This window comes from Buceros rhinoceros, unplaced genomic scaffold (genome assembly GCF_000710305.1).
Source record: "Buceros rhinoceros silvestris isolate BGI_N320 unplaced genomic scaffold, ASM71030v1 scaffold9280, whole genome shotgun sequence".
Taxonomy (NCBI): Eukaryota; Metazoa; Chordata; class Aves; order Bucerotiformes; family Bucerotidae; genus Buceros; species Buceros rhinoceros.
This window is the reverse complement of record NW_010391255.1, coordinates 3,944-4,248: the sequence shown is the minus strand read 5'-3', so window position 1 is coordinate 4,248 and position 305 is coordinate 3,944.

Here is a 305-nt window from a genome sequence, read left to right as displayed (position 1 = left end):
ATCCCCTGCTTTCTGCCACAGCTTCTTGCTCTCTGTTTCTGCAGCAGAGGGGAGGGGAGGGTGGCAGAGGGCCCAAGTGTCGTTTGTCTTCTCCAGCACCCTGAGCAGGGATTGAGGTTTGTTCTGGTTCCACAGCGTCTGTCCCAGGCTCAGCTGACACCCGCTTGCCCTGGAATGTGCGTGTTCCCAAACCGTTGCTCCTGGCTCTTCCTATCCCATGTCCTGACCGAGATGTAGAGCAGAAGTGGGTCTGGAAGAGGTTTGTTCCCTTTCTTTTGGTTGGCCGTGCTAGGGGGGGAGAGCAC